The sequence below is a fragment of the Hibiscus syriacus genome, unplaced genomic scaffold, assembly GCF_006381635.1.
Source record: "Hibiscus syriacus cultivar Baekdansim isolate YM2019G1 unplaced genomic scaffold, ASM638163v2 tig00110989_pilon, whole genome shotgun sequence".
Classification (NCBI taxonomy): domain Eukaryota; kingdom Viridiplantae; phylum Streptophyta; class Magnoliopsida; order Malvales; family Malvaceae; genus Hibiscus; species Hibiscus syriacus.
Genome location: NW_024062943.1, coordinates 171,081 through 187,500, shown reverse-complemented (window position 1 = coordinate 187,500; position 16,420 = coordinate 171,081). Strand labels below are relative to the sequence as shown.

At 30.0% G+C, this 16,420-nt stretch overlaps 1 pseudogene; it reads right to left on the bottom strand.

Moving 5' to 3' along the window:
• LOC120149155 overlaps positions 1 to 3,383 on the bottom strand; it is a 3,890-nt pseudogene extending 507 nt beyond the window's left edge.
• Positions 3,384 to 16,420: the final 13,037 nt, after the last annotated feature.

The window sequence follows — 16,420 nt, the reverse complement described above, 5'->3', positions numbered from 1 at the left end:
CACTCAGATGTAAAGGTGCTGGGATATAAATTGTTTGCATTCGCCGGTCTCCATGTTGTAGGACACACATCCCTTCAGGGTCTGACCGCATTAAGTAAGTGTGTCATCGACAGAAACAGCTTGTGACTGAAAGTTATGTGAGGGTGACACCTTAATGTTTAACGGCATGGTTCTCAGTCGAGTCCATGAATTCTTCACCGAATCATAAACTTCACATTCTCCGTCGCCTCCCACCCACATGACGCTGTAGCCTCCAGTTGTTGAATTTCTGTTCAGAGTCATCCCCACAGCAATACACGACCACACTTTAACCGACCTAGGTGGCAACTCTTTAATTGACCGAGTCAAAGGATTGCAGACAGAATTTCCTATGACCAATGTCAAGAAAACAAACTAGACCACCAGCAGATGCAACTGGCTGAGCAATCATTTTTGCTGGTTTAAACGCAAGACGGTGCCATTTCCTCATGGAAGGGTCATAATACATGGCTCCAATGTTCACATTGTCACGAGTAAAAGCATAGAACCAGGGATCGCCTAGAGGAATTTTAACACAATGTTGAGAGAAAGTTTGTGAGTCCAACAAGGAATTCCATTTACGGTAAACTGAGCGGAAGCAAAAGAATGTTGCAATGGGAAGTCTAGCAATGAAAGCTTCAAAAAGGTCTTCAGGGAATTCTTTCCAAATATCTTGTTCCATAACCTCCGACTCAGGTGTATTGGTACTAAAATGTAACTTCTCTCTGTTCAGATCCTTTCATGATCTCTTGCTTGGTGGAGACTCGAAAGATTCCAACAACTTACAACTACCAGATTTTCGAGCAGCCATTACAAGAGTGTAGTAATTTTCTGCAGAAGTATCATTGACATGGGGCACAAACCACCTGCATGGAAGCTAACATCAGTAATCATGTTACAGCTTTCTACATAAACTAGACAACTACAATAAGCTTAAGATAATTAAGCTTATACATGTTTACAGCATTATTAGAGGTGCCAATTCCACCATCGACCATATCACAATCCATATGGTAAGTATCTCGAGTAATTACGATCTGTTTTATGTCGAAAGAGATAGTTCAACAACTTGCCTCACCATCACATTGATCAATACTTGAAGCAATGTACTCAATTACCAATCTTCCCTATTAGCTAAGTTTGTGCATCAAAACAAATTCATACACATTGCTAGCGGGTACATTGATAAAAAGAAAAAGGTAAACAGCCAAAGCATCCTAGAAAATTTATTGGGATGAAAAATTAATATGGATTATGATGGGAACTTCTCAAAACATCATGATATAAAAGGTAGCAAAGAAGCCTTGTGTCTGTGCAGGCTCCAGGGATGGACCGAGAGGGCTGGCAGGGGTGGTCACCCCACTGAAAATTTCAAATTCTCATATAATTTAGGTATTTTCTTTGAACTTTCTATTGATAATATGTTTTCGCCCCATAAAATTTTATAAGTTTGCCCCCGAGCATAAAATCCTACGTCCGTCTCTGTGTGCAACAACATGTTTCATGATTAACCTATAGACTTGTGCTAGAGATCACAACCGAATTTAGTAGGCCATCATACAAGGCCTTAGACTGCAGGTACTCACATGTACACATCTTTATGGACATTTATGCAAAAAAAAAAAAAAAACAAGACCATGCCATGAGCTTTGCATACTCAAGCCATGATATAAATCATGCTTCCAAACATGCAAAATGCATCTCATCGTCTTCATATTAACAGAAAGCAGATCTTACCATATTTTCCTTACTAGTTTTACCCAACATTTTAATTAAAAGGGAACTTCAAAATTGTACAGTAGCAAGATATATCCCCACCACCGAATATTTTCATTAAAAGAACTTAAATATTAACTTTCACTAGAACACTATTGTAAAATGCCTCAGCTTTCATTAGCAAAAAAACCTTGAAAATGAACTTTAGCTTGAACAACATCGCAAATGGCCTCCACTTATTTATGGACTATATGGGCACAAGACAATAGATTCCTACCCTAGAGATAACATATGCTAGTTTTCACGATTAACAAATAAACGAAGATATAGTGAAATATAACAGGTACTTGTCCTTAAGTCCTTGAACTTCATGATAGAATGCCTAGCAGGTATAACAAATCTCTAATAACTCCTTGCAGTAAGTTGAAAATTTTGCTCAACTTGGACGGAAACATCAAGAACAAGAATCAAAGTCTATAACTTCACTAAGTTGCATCATCGGAATCAAAAATATAATATGCTTAGTACTCATCAGAGTTTGTCATAAACGAGCACATCGGTGTAAAGCATATAGAATGAAAATAAGACCATAACAATGCTAATGACCTAATAGAATGAAAATAAGACCATAACTTAACTAAGTTGCATCATCAGAATCACAAATATAATATGCTTTCACCAGCCGGTTTTTGTTTTCTTGCACAACCAAAGACCTCTATTCGAACTAGGTGCACTACTAAACGAAAATTTCAATTATGTTCTCAGTTACATTGCCAAGAATGATTTAACCAAGAAGCTATCCAGCATGTATTTGAAAAACTCAAAGTTTTAAAGGAGAACTTGAAAACAAATGAAGTCCAACTTGAAACCCCATAGCCCTCTATGGGTTGAATTACTGGCAAATTAACTATCTTTTAATTCATACTTGACAAGGAAAAGGGGGAATTTGAAAATAACTGATAAGCATTATCACTTATTGACCACAACCAAGAAGAAATATTCAAGTATCGTTTATCAAATTACAGTGGTCAACAAGTTCAAAGTTAAGCATGACAAGATTTAAAACAAAATCATCATTCCCTAAAAAAGAAGAGGGAACAACAGAAAACAGCAAAAAGGGGAAAAGGAAAAGCAAAGCAAAAAGGAGTGAAAAAGAATCTACATGATCGGAATACAATGAAAGAAGTTGAAAATGGTATTACACTAAAAATCAATAATTTTTGCAAAGAAAAAAGTGCAAACTAGGTGGAAATAACTACCAAAAAATCTGATGGAATTAACAAGTGGAAGCCCCTGAAAAACGGAAATTGAGAGAAAACTACGACAGTTAGCATCAGAACGTGTAAAGAAAAAATGTGAAACACACATTGGAATTCAATAACCTACAAGAAATTACCTAAATTTTTATCAAAATAAACAGAACGCAGAAATGCCATAAGCAGAGAAGGGGGTGAAGAGAAAATGTGCGGTGAGAGAGGAAGAAGGAGCTGAAGAGATCTATCGGAAAGAAATCAACCTGTGGCGGTGGTGGTGGTCGGAGGGAGGAGGAGGAGAGCCGTAGAGTTGCAAAAAGTCTTGAAGCTGAGCGATGAGCCGCCTGAGCATGGCCAGCTCTTCCATATTCACCAATAGCCCCTTCACATCAACAACAACAACAACAAAAGAAAAAGAAATTTCCTTTCTCTCTTTCAATCGTCTCTCTAATCTCTGTGCCATTGAAATGCTGTTTTGTTGTGAGTTAAGCGAAGCGAGTCATCTAATACTAAGTCAGTTTGGCCCATAAACCCATAATTTCATGTAATTATTCTCACCCGCACGCTTCTTTGTCATCGTAATCATCCCTTTTACCTTCTTTTCCACTTTAGGACGTTTTTTTTATTCAAAAAAAACAAATAAAGCTAAATCCTTCTTACTATTTTCAAAATCATTTCTACAACAAACTTCTATGCTTTCTCCATCAGCCTAAAGGGATTGGATTCACAGTTGTTCATAAATGGAAAATTCAGCATTTTAATTATAATTTTTATCATATCATGGATTCTAATCATCTACTACTATAAATTTCACTATTTTAATCATCTACAATATATATTTTAATTATTTTTTTCTCTCCAAAAATTTTCAAAGGACTTGTAGTTTCTCCATTATGATGATTTGTCCCCACCCAACCTTTTTTCCACTTTAATTTTTATGATGATTTTGTTAGATTTACGGAAGTACCGACTCCATCATCATATTCATGACCTTTGTCTTCCCTCCATCAATTTATCATTTCATCTTATAGAAAAGTTATATATATTTCATAGAATAGTTTTAATATAAAAAATATTTTTCTTTCCAGAACCAAATTTTAGTAATTATATTTATAAAATATGTATATATTTTTAATAATTTAAGAATGATTTTAAATATGTATTATCATATAGTTATTTCAAATTATTTAATAAGACGTGTTTTAATATTGAATTTGATTTCGTAATATCTATATATGAAACAACTTGAATTAGAATAAATCTTAAATTAACTTTTTAAGTAAGGTGAACTCAAAACTCATGTGCATAATAGTTAAACTTAGGAACGAGTATTGAATTAGCTGGAGTTGAATTGATCATACATATTTTAAATTATTGAATTATATTTTGTTATTTAAATCTTATTTGAAAATCTTTTTAATGGAACTTTTTAAATATACGACAAGTTATCACCGGAGTTAATTTGAGTGGTAAGCAGTTTGATATCATTAAAGTAAATTTTAAGTTAATTATTTATTTTATTAGTAATATTCACTCTAAAGTTTTATTTATATTCATTTTATACTAAAAAAAATCTATTATTAATCTATATGTGCCATCCTTAAAAAAATTTAAATCCGTCACTATTCAATATCACTCAATCTATTTTCAATTATATATATATACACTAAACAATCTCAATAATTTAAAAATTAATATTAATTTTTAGTTTTAGTTTAATACCACATTGTTGATTTTGACCATTAATTTAATAAAAATAAATAATCTAATCAAATAATGGTTTTGATCCTTAAATTTTCTACAATAATAATAACTAATATTCGACCTTTATTACTAAAAATTCACAAATCAAAAGAAATATATTCGTAAAACCCCAAATGAGCGATGTAAAGAAAAGAGTAAATAATTGTTTTCTAAGTTTTTTTATTAACATTGGTAAGTATAAAATAATATATATTTAAAGATGATTCTCAATCATTTGATATTAATTATTCATATCTTTAATATTTATGGTGCTCAAACTCGAGACCTTAAGAAATAATAAAAATTCTTTTATTACTGAGATCATTTAGTTCGTGTTATTTTATACAGTTAATTAAATATTATTTTTTTTCAAATAAATATCAATCATTATTTGATTCAAGGGTTAAACATTATATTCTATTTTTAGAATTTTCAAATTCTAATCCTCAACTCTAAACATGTTTTTATTAATTTTTAAAAAATAATCAAAATGATGATATTGTAATAAAAAAATAAATTTATTTACTTATTTTAAATTAAAATAATGTCAAAGTAATAAAACTTTTAGATATTAAATATTAAATTAAATTAATTAAATTATGATGAAATCAATAAAATATATAAATTTCTAGAATTTAAATTATAAATATATCAGAATTTATCGTTATGTTCGTTAAATCAACTATCAAAATTAACTGTAAGGTACTAAAATAAAATAAAATGTAGTATTAAATGTGATCTTTTAAAAAATAATTAGGGTAAAAACAGAAACATGGAAAAAGTGGGGTGCCATATAAATAGTTTAACCAAAGTATAATAATAAATTGAAATTTGTGTTCCGAAGAGGAAATGAAATGATTACCCACCGCCATTTCATAGCCAGGTTTTGACGAAACCTCATCGTTATTTCTTTCCTAAATTACCCTTATCATTACTTTCTTCTCTCTCTCCTCTTTGAATCATTAAACGTTTACAAACATTTGCTTGTTTGTTTCGACCTCAATTTTATTTTTTTACAAATTAGTTTTTTTTAATAATATAGAGTGAATAATAGGATAATATCCGTTTAAAAAATTGTATTTTTATATATTTGATTTTTTAATTTAAAATTTTAAAGGATAGTAATATAATTTTACTAGGAAAAGTTTAATACAAAAAATAAAAATACGAGGTAGCACATAAAGAATTTGCCCATTTTGTTGTTGATTTTGGTTTTGGTGAGAAATGATGTTGGAGGTTGGTATTTGTATGATGGGTCATGATGCCATCATCATATTTTTATTTTGTATTAGAAAGTAGTAAATTTTCTAAAAATAAACAAACCAGGACGGTTTTCTTTTTAAATTAATTTTATAATTTATAAATTCCAAATCCCGTTCAAAATAAAGATAAACTATTGTAAGCGGAGAGAATTTGGATATTTGTGTTTATAAATAACTTTTTTTATATTTTCAACAAGGAAATATTTGTTTTATCGTTTTAGATTATGTACCAGATAATTATAAATAATCGATTGTGAAATAATACAAGTAATAAAAAATACATATGTAGACTTCACATGAAAGAATCTTTTAAAAATTTCACAAGTTAATAATAAAAAAATTATTATGTTAATAGTAATTATGTAGACTTTAAATGAAACATTTGTTTCATTGTTTTTCTATAATTTTTTTGGTATATTTTCTTTATTCTTTTGATCTATTTTTGTAACATCATAATCCAGTCCGACCTAAAGATATGTAGATTAAAACGTCACACAGGACCACCGAAGTGGCTAACCCAAAAATTTATTTTAGATCGACTGTAAAACATCACGTAAAATCCATCTCAAGTGAAATAAAATAAAAACGTAATAATCAAATTTACAAAATATAGGGAGCTCCCAAACCATCCAAAATAAATATTTTAAGTTTTAAAATCAAAATAGAGTTACATCTGAATACAAAAGGGTCTACAATAGTACATGTCCTCTAATACAAATCAAGATGTATTATGATGCTTCGGTTGTGTTGGAATATCTAATGATAATAACGCTCCATGAATGTCATCCTAAGAACATGCGCACAGAAACATATTCCGAACACTGAGCTTACAAGCTCAGTGCCCCACTAATAATTGTAATATACTACATACATTCACTAAATACGCATGCTAATAGAACAAGTATAAAGCCATTGGAATACTATTCTAAAATGTTGAGATAGGTATCATGGTGTAACACCCCCAACTCGTACCCGACCCGGATACGAATTTGAAGTGTCACATTGACTTTTCAAAACATTTACTTGTACAAAATAGTGAATAATTTTAAACTTTCACTAAATAAAACTAAATAATTTACATAAATTATCTCAAAATGGTTTATAAAACTTATTAGTGCATAAACGGTTTAAAGTTTTAGTTACATGCCGACACAATCAGTATTACAAAATACATACCATTCAATTCTTTTCTAATATGATCTTTGTAAAGGAGAAATTGACATGTCTTGCTTAACATTTTGTACTTAACATGTCATCTTGTACTTAACATTTGTAACATATCATATAATACATTTCACCAAGCAATACACAGAGTATCACATATAAATCATGTAATATACTTCATATAACAAATCATATACATCACATACACTGTATTTATGTTATCTCTTTAATAACCCATGTATACTTTTGATATCATTTGTAGGCCCATGTACATTATTGAGAACTTAAGGTATGCGAGTACTTTGAGGTTGTACACACATATGCTGAATGACCTATCATCCCGAAGGATGTCATATGTGTCCCGAATGACCTATCATATGTCTCGAATGATATATGTAACCCTCGACTCTTGGCATACCAACTATACCACTAGTTCTCATATCACATAACATGGGCATTATCATTTATAACAGTTCACACCACTTGTATCATATAAACATGTAATCTCATAACTTATTATCATGTAGCTTGTATAACATTCTTGTATGATCTCATAGATCCCTTTTCATATAACCCATATCACATAGGTTCATATCATATCACATATATATCATGTTCATGTAATCATGTAGATCGTATCATATAGCTTATATCATTTCTCATATATTCATATAGTTTAGTATCACATATCGCATATATATGTACTCATGTAAATCATGTCACATATAATAACATATGACACATATACCCATTTACATGTACTCATGCACACATAAGCATCATATCAATCACATGTTTGTGCTTATGGAATCATGCATTCAAACATATGAAATAGACTTATCGCAAATCCTACCCAATGTTGTATAAAACATCCATGTATAATGTTATCCATGCATCACAAATCAAATAACATTTTAGGAGTCACTTTTTACCATAGTAACTCTATCACTGGCTCATCGCAAACCAATGTTTGTTCAATAACATAAGTACAAATTAAATTTGCACTCACCTTGACACTTTATATATCCACAAGATGTTCCTCACTATAATCCACAACAACCCTTTTAAACTTGACTTGTCTTAGTCATAAATCAATCACGATCTGTACAAATCACAATTTCATAACGATACATATGTTAGTATTGTACTAACATAAACATATCCCAAAACAAAATCCATAATATACTTGAAACTCATTTTCTATCAAAATACTTAACACTTAATAATTTCTTTTAATATTGGCACCAACTTTTCCAATTTACATAAAATGGTCATTCACCATTTTATCACTTAAATTTTAAATACCAAAAATTTAAGTACTGAAATTATTACCAACCAATCACTTTTAAAAAGGTACAATTACCTTTAAACACCCCAACTATGTAAATGTTGCACTTAAATCACTAATCTTTTCAAACTTCCAAAATGGTCATATTTCTCATCTAAATGCTCATTTCAATCCCAAAACAGCAATTTCCAGCATATTACATCAACTATTAAATGATTATACAACCAGTCCCAACTTTTCCAAAATTATCGAATCGGTCCCCTAACTTTTCAAAAATTACAAAATGGACCCCAAATTTTTATAAGGCTTTTAGAATAATTTATACATCATTTCCAGACCTTATATAATTTTTTCCATAATTTTCTCACTCAAATACATCATGATCGAATACTTTATCCTTTAAAACTACGTTTTCATGATTTTGCTCGATTTTGATTCGATTCAAGCATGAAATCAACTTTCAATCAACCTTTTAACATCTCCAAAATCAAATCCCTAATCAACTCTCATCAGAGCGCAAAGTTATACAATTTCCTCTTTTGGCCGAATTTTAAAGAATAATTTCTAGAAAGATTGAACATGTTTTAACCATAAATCAAGCTTGAAAATGAATCTACAACCTCTAAATCATCAAGATTTATCATCAATTTCATGAACCCAATCATGAACATAAACCATTAGATTTGGGATCTTTGAAATCCAACAAGATTATAAAGAAATATTGGTACCAAATGATAGCGTTTTTCGCGTAGATCACTTTCCTATTTCAAGGCATAACTCGAATTCCAAAAGAATTGGCTCAAAAATTGAAAACAAAATGTTTTCTTACCTTTGGGAGAAGCTCACGTTCTTGCTGGTGAAGATGAAGAAATTCATCTGATAATTCTTCATCTTTCTTTATTAAATATTGAATAAAAAATTCATGAAATGTCAAATTACCACTTTACCATTGAAATTAAAATATTCATATTAATTTTCCCTTAATGAACTTGATATTTATATTACTACCAAGCCACAACAACCTTATCATCTTCCAATAGTCAAAGATGAACAAAATATTTTCCCACTTTACCATTTTTTCCTTACAATTTCCAAAAATTACAATCCTGCCACTTTAATCCAAATGTCTAAATTAAACATGGAATTAAACCATTAAATATTATTTTCCAACATTTTATAAATTTGAAAATAATATATTTATTTCCTTATTTTCAAAGCTAATTGTAAAATTTTAAAAATTACCATTTTGTCCCTAAACTTTTCAAAGTTTATACTTTGGTCACCAAAATTTCAAAATCTTATAATTTGGTCACTAAACTAAATCCATTTACAAAATAAATTTCGTTTTTGGGAAAAATACCACTTACGTTTTTAAACTTTTCTCAATTTTCTACTTTGATCCTCAAACTTTTAAAATTTGCAATTTGGTCACTAGCCCACTTTTTGGGATGTTACAAATCTCTCCCTTTAAGAAAATTCGTCCTCGAATTTTAACTGCACAAAGAGATGGGAAATTGTCTACTCATCTCTTATTTGCGTTTCCTTGTTATGCTATAGATCCACATCTTTTAAAAATCTCATAAGGTCCAATGAATGTAGGTCTTAGTTTCCCTTTTTGCCCAAAACGAAAAATATTTTCCAAGGCGATATTATAAGAAAAACTTTTTCATCTTCATGAAATTCATTCTCTTTCCGTTTCAAGTATGCATAATACTTCTACCGATCAGATGTCATCTTAATATTATCTTGAATTATCTTTTCCTTTTAGATCAGCATACGATTTCTGTCTATCGAAGGCCACTTTGAGATTATGTTGAATCTCCCAAACTTTCTCTTCTACATCTTGAATCAAATCCAAACCAGCAGACTTGACGATTTTTGAATTCATATCAGTTCAATGGCGTACATACTTAACATTTGTAACATATCATATAATACATTTCACCAAGCAATACACACAGTATCGCATATAAATCTTGTAATATACTTCATATAACAAATCATATATATCACATACAGTGTATTTATGTTATCTCTTTAATAACCCGTGTATACTTTTGATATCTTTTGTAGGCCCATGTACATTACTTAGAACTTAAGGTATGCTAGTACTTTGAGGTTGTGCACATATATGTTGTCACCATAGCTCGTAAAATAATCCACTGAGTGCATGTGAAATATGTGTCCCGAAGGACCTATCATCCCGAAGGATGTCATCTGTGTCCCGAAGAACCTATCATCCCGAAGGATGTCATCTATGTCCGGAATGACCTATCATCCCGAAGGATGTCATCTGTGTCCCGAAGGACCTATCATATGTCTCGAATGACATATATAACCCTCGACTCTTGGCATGCCAACTATACCACTAGCTCTTATATCACATAACATGGGCATTATCATTTATACAGTTCACATCATTTGTATCATATAAACATGTAATATCATAACTTATTATCATGTAGCTTGTATAACATTCTTGTATGATCTCATAGATCCCTTTTCATATAACTCATATCACATAGGTTCATATCATATCACATATATTACATGTGCATGTAATCATCTAGATCGTATCATATAGCTTATATTATTTCTCATATATTCATGTAGTTCAGTATCACATATCGCATATACATGTACTCATGTAAATCATGTCACATATAATAGCATATGACACATATACCCATTTACATGTACTTATGAACACATAAGCATCATATCAATCACATGCTTGTGCTTATGGAATCATGCATTCAAACATAGGAAATAGACTTATCGCAAATCCTACCCAATGATGTATAAAACATCCATGTATAATGTTATGTATGCATCACAAATCAAATAGCATTTTAGGAGTCACTTCCTACCATAATAACTCTGTCACTGGCTCATCGCAAGCCAATGTTTGTTCAATAACATAACTACAAATTAAATTTTCACTCACCTTGACATTTTATATACCACAAGATGTTCCTCACTATAATCCACAACAACCCTTTTATACTTGACTTGTCTTAGTCAAAAATCAATCACGATCTATACAAATCACAATTTCATAACGATACATATGTTAGTATTGTACTAACATAAAACACATCCCCAAAAAAATCCATAATATACTTAAACTCATTTTCTATCAAAATACTTAACACTCAATGATTCCTTTTAATATTGGCACCAACTTTTCCAATTTATATAAATGGTCATTCACCATTTTATCACTTAAAATTTAAACATAAAAAATTCCAGTGCTGAAATTATTACCAACCAATCACTTTTACAAAGGTACAATTACCTTTAAGCACCCCAACTAAGTAAATGTTGCACTTAAATCACTAATCTTTTCAAACTTCCAAAATGATCATATTTCCCATATAAATGCTCAATTCAATCCAAAAACAGTAATTTTCAGCATAGTACATCAACTATTAAATGATTATACAACCATCCACAACTTTTTCAAAAATTTTGAATTGGTCCTCCAACTTTTCAAAAATTACAAAATGGTCTCCGAATTTTTATAAGGCTTTTAGAATATTTCCTACATCATTTCCAGACCTTATATAATTTTTCCATATTTTTCTCACTCAAATACATCATGATCGAATAATTTATCCTTTAAAACTACGTTTTCATGAATTTGCTCGATTTTGATTTGATTCAAGCATGAAATCAAGTTTCAATCAACCTTTTAACATCTCCACATTCAAATCCCTAATCAACTTTCATCGGAACACAAAGTTATACAATTTCCTCTTTTGGCCGAATTTTAAAGAATAACTTCTAGAAAGATTGAACATGTTTAACCATAAATCAAGCTTGAAAATGAATCTACAACCTCTAAATCATCAAGATTTATCATCAATTTCATGAACCCAATCATGAACATAAACCCTTAGATTTGGGATCTTTGAAATCCAACAAGATTAGAAACAAAAAATTGGTACCAAATGATAGCGTTTTTCGCGTAAATCACTTTCCTATTTCACGGTATAACTCAAATTCCGAAAGAATTGACTCAAAAATTGAAAACAAAATGTTTTCTTACCTTTATGAGAAGCTCACGTTCTTGTTGGTGAAGATGAAGAAATTCATCTGATAATTCTTCATCTTTCTTTATTAAATACTGAATAAAAAATTCTTTAAATGTCAAATTACAACTTTACCCTTGAAATTAAAATATCCATACTAATTTACCCATAATGAACTTGATATTTACATTAATACCAAGCCACAACAACCTTATCATCTTCCAATAGTCAAAGAAAAACAAAAAAATTTCCCACTTTATCATTTTGCCCTTGCAATTTCCAAAAATTACAATCCTGCCACTTTAATCTAAAGGTCTAAATTAAACATGTAATTAAACCATTAAATATTATTTTCCAACATTTTATAAATGTGAAAATAATATATTTATTTTCTTATTTTCGAAACCAATTGTAGCCTTTTAAAAATTATCATTTTGCTCCTTAAACTTTTTAAAGTTTATACTTTGGTCACCAAATTTTCAAAATCTTATAATTTGGTCACTAAACTAAATCCATTTATAGAATAAATTTCTTTTTGGGAAAAATACCAGTTAGGTTTTTAAACTTTTCCCACTTTTCTACTTTGATCCTCAAACTTTTAAAATTTGCATTTTGGTTACTAACCCGCTTTTTGCGATGTTACACATGGTGTGGCTAAGGGTTCTGCATCTCGGAGCTCACACACCCTTCTAGCCTTCCAAAAGTACCCTGGGTATTTGGGGTGAGATCTGGAATTGCATCGAAATCATACATCCGATCAACTTAATCCGTCGAGTCTTGGGGCATCAATGCTCAACTGGAAACTAAAGTGCCTTAGCACCGACTAGGATATCCAATTGTATGATCGTTATTTGCTAAAGTAACTCAGGTGTCCTAATTGTGTCTCGAGCATCAAGCAAGACTGGTTTTATGTCATCATGATTGTTATTGTTTTAACTGTTATGAGTTTATTATTGTTTTCACATACAGTTTTATTTCATGATGTTTTGGTATTATTGGGTCCCTTAATTATATCCCTTGAAACGTTTGGGTTTGATATCCAAAATTGTTCATGGGTACCGGTACTAAGCCCCTCAGTATCAGTACTAACCTCTGGGTATCGATACTAACCTTTGAGTATTGATACTTCTGAATTATTAAAGGCTGATATAAAAGGGTTGGTATTGATACTCTAGTTTGAGTATTGATACTCCTGATCTGAGGTATCGATACTTTCCTGAGTATCGATACCAATTTTGGCTTCGATGTTTTAAAAAATACCAAGTATCGATACCCCTATTGGGGAGTACTGATATTCTACCCTTGGTATCGGTATTCTCAAGAGTACCGATACCAAAAACGACTATTAGAATCTGCTAAGTAAACTTGGTATCGATTCCACCCTAAGAGTATCGATGCCCCTTGTATGAGTATCGATACTTCTAGAAAAAAATCCCTTTATTTTTAGCATATAAAGAATAATATTTGTATTGTTCTTCCAGTACCGATACTCTCCCAAACATGATGTTTTGGGCATGAAAATACCTCTCCAACACTCCCAAACATGCTGGAAAACACCAATTATTGAAAACACCAATTATTGAAATTTACTATTAACATGCTTCATAACTCATGCAAGCTAACAAAACTCACCTAGTGATCTACGTGTGGTAGAGTTGAGTTAAAAGTGAGTTACCTTGATACCCTAAGCTACTGGAAGTATCCAAAGCTCAACCAAGCATTAGCTTCTGCTTTCCCTTAGCTTTGGAGCTTTCTCCAACTTCTTTCACCAGACAAGAATCAATCACAAATGTAACTAGCATTGTTGGAGAGTTTAAAACGTTTCTTGAAGCTTGAATCTTTAAAAAAATGAGCTAGTTTCACTTAGGTTTTTAAATCCGCCTCCACCAAACTCTTATTTTGGATGCTATAGTGAAATGAGGACATTTAAGGCTTGAATTAAATCCCTAAAAGAGAAGATTAAGATTCTTACCTTTAGAACCTTTAAACTAAGCTTGTTAGTTTACCAAGTTACCATCTTTGTCTAGGTTATCCAGTAGCGGAACGTAACCAGGGCTAATGGGGGCCATGCCCTTTCAAATTTAAAAAATTATTGTTTAGTACCTTTAAATTTTAAAAAAATATAATTTGGTATCTCTAATTTTTTTTAAAAAAATTCAGATTAAACTTTAAAGTTTTTGAATGTTCTCAATTAAATCCCCTCCCATAGTTTTTAAAAAAAATCATATTCAACCTCTCAAAAGTTTAAAAGTTTTAGTTGGAAGCTATATTTTTGGAAAAAAGTTTAAAATAAACCTTCAAAATTTTTGAAAATTTTAATTCAAACTTCTAAATTTTTAAAGTTTTAAGTTGCTTCCAATCTTTATCAACAAGTTCTGCTACTGAGGTTACCAAAGAGGAAGATGAGAGCTTTTGAGAGAAGAATATGACAAAGAAAGGTGGGAAAAAAGAGAAACCCAAAGTGATATCATCAAACCATTCAAGGTTTTTAGCTTTTGTTTAAAAAGGTGGTATATTTGCTCTTTTAATACTCTTAGTTTTAGTCTCATCTTAAAAACATCCTTTTTTATCTCATGTTGGGCAAAATCCAAGCCCAAACCCAAGGCTAACTTGGTCCAAGTCCTCTTAAAAGGTTAATGGATTTACCTAAACCTACTCGGGTTAACCCGAAACTACTAACCCGGGATTTGGGGCGTTATAATTTTTTTTAGATTGTATTTGGTATTATCACGATTAATTAAAATGGCACTTATTTGTTATCATATTGATCTTTTATGTTTTAGACACTCATATTGGATTTGGATACGTAATTTTGCGTTCGTAAATAATTTTCATGTCGATTGATTCTGATTTACAGTTTGTTGGCCGTCTTTCAATTGTTTGATTCAGTTTTATGGTTCACTTATTGATGTAGTAAGATATTTTTGTATATACTTTTTGTTCAAGTTTATTTAGTAAATTTTTTTTACATTTTCCTATATGATCATTGTGTGATCTTAAGTGACTAATTTTTTTTTGTATTGATGATTATAAAAAATTATTTTTATTATGTATTTTATTTATGATTATGATTTTTAATGTGATTTAAATATATTATTAATAAAATTAGTGATTTCTAAAAAATAAAAAAAAAATCCTATTATAAAACTTATAATCTTTACATACATCAAGGGCGGATGTATGTAATTTGAAAAATAACGATATTATATATATATATATATATATTATTTTGATAAAACTATTAAATTTATTTTTTTGTTAAAAATATACATATTTTTAAAAAATATTAGAATATAAACATTTATTATACAAACACTCAAAACCTTAAAATATATTTGGTCCCTACTGTAAGGACACTAGTACAGTCTTTACGTCGGTCCACTTTTAATGGGTTATACAGAATTGTTATAAATGGATTTTGGACATATACGAGATATCCAAGTAGGGCCAAAATTAAGAGTCTCACGGCGCTCATCATGTGGAGTACTTCCACAACAATTTTGGTATATGCTCGATATTGGCCGAGTTATAATAATAAAGTATAATTATTTTGTATTTTGTATTAGCCTGGATTACAAGATAGTTATATTCAGATGTAGTTATTCTAACTTTGTAACCCTTAGGGAGAATAAGTATCTGTTTGATTATAAAAAAATTTTTGTTTTATTTTTTAGAAAATAAATTTTAATTTTTTTAAAATTAAAAAGCATGTTTAGTTAATGTAATGAAATCTTGAATTCAGAAATAAAAATAGTAAAATATATTTTATATATATTTTTAAATTAAAGATGAATAGATAGATATTAAATAATTAAACCATAATCCAATTATTAAAAAGTATTACATAAATTGAAAATGTGAGTTATGTAAATATAAAATAATAAAGTTTATAAGAAATTTTATAACACGAAAATTATTTAAATTTATAATAAGAATATAATT